This window comes from Microtus ochrogaster, unplaced genomic scaffold, assembly GCF_000317375.1.
Source record: "Microtus ochrogaster isolate Prairie Vole_2 unplaced genomic scaffold, MicOch1.0 UNK12, whole genome shotgun sequence".
NCBI lineage: Eukaryota > Metazoa > Chordata > Mammalia > Rodentia > Cricetidae > Microtus > Microtus ochrogaster.
Genome location: NW_004949110.1, coordinates 5,571,209 through 5,572,598, shown reverse-complemented (window position 1 = coordinate 5,572,598; position 1,390 = coordinate 5,571,209).

The following is a 1,390-nucleotide window of genomic DNA, read 5'->3' as shown; positions in this document are numbered from 1 at the left end:
TCCAGGACAGGCTCCAAAGCCACAGAGAAACCCTGTCTCGAAAAAAAAAAAAAAAAAAAGATATATAGTGTTACCAGATCCTCACTGGCCTGGGCTTTGAGCTAGTGAGGATTTACTTCTGTCTTGCACCATTGGTCAAAGCAAAGTCACATGGCCAAACCCAGTCACAGAACCCACCGTGAGGGGGACAAAGTGCAAAGTTCCCATTGCTAGGGAGTGGATACAAGGAGACATGGAGAACTGGGCTGTCAATCACCTCTACCAGTCCAACAGAGCAAGCAGGTCCACTTTCCAGTCACAGCGGCTTTCCATCTGAGGGTCAGAGCTTCTTCCCTAGAGCTCTGGAATGAAGGCCAGGGAATCTTTCAGGGTTCATTGAGTTGACCATAGACAGCTTGTGAAATGGACACTTGATCCATAAAGTTTTGCTTTGGTAAAATTTCGAGTTAACTATTTAAGCCAGTTACAATTTAACTCCCTCTGAACAAAGACTTGTGAAAACAAGATCCCCCCAGTGGTGGTTTCAAGATAATGGGGGAGTTAGTTGCCGACCTTGGTCTCTCTGCACCTCTCTTGCAGTTCAATCTGCTGAACACTTAATCGTGTCAAAACAGCGATTACAAAGAACAGAATCAGTTTACTCAGAGGTCACTAGTTTGGGCACTAACAGGGTCAGTCACACTCTTGAAGAAATGAGTCCTTTGGAATAACCAGCTATGTCAATTGTACTGTAGATTGAGGATAAGAAGGAAGAAAGAGGCAAAGAAATTAATTAAAAACATAGATCCTGAGGCGACCCCCCTCCCCACAGAAGCCACCCATCTCATAGGAGCCCTCTTGACAATTCTCAGGCTCTAAGAGACATAAACATGCTTTTGTTTAGTTAATGACTTTCCTCCACGTAGTTCAAATCTTTCATGAGGAGTCTCATATATTTGGTACGCCAACAGGCGATACATTCATTCTTATGTTGTGTATTTACCCAATGAGTTTCTGTGAAAGATGAAAATAACTGATAAAAAGACTCACTTTTATTTTGCTTCAGTGGTGGATTGACAGCAAAACAAGGAAGAAATGATCTTTATTTGATGGAGGAAGGTCATTGGTTGATTAAATAAAGAAGCTGCTTGCCCTGATAGGTTAGAACGTAGGTGGGAAGAGCAGAATGCTGGGCGGAAGAGGAAGTGAGGTCAGACTCGACAGCGCTCCTCGAGGGGGCAGACGCCTCAGAGAGACAGGATGCTCCACTCTTGCGGGCAGAGGCAAGAGCTCTGCTCTCTGAGGCACACACGATGAAGCTCCGACCCAGGATGGACGTAGGCTAGAATCTTCCCGGTAAGCGCACCTTGGGGTGCTACACACAGATGATTAGAGATGGGCTAGTCCAGGT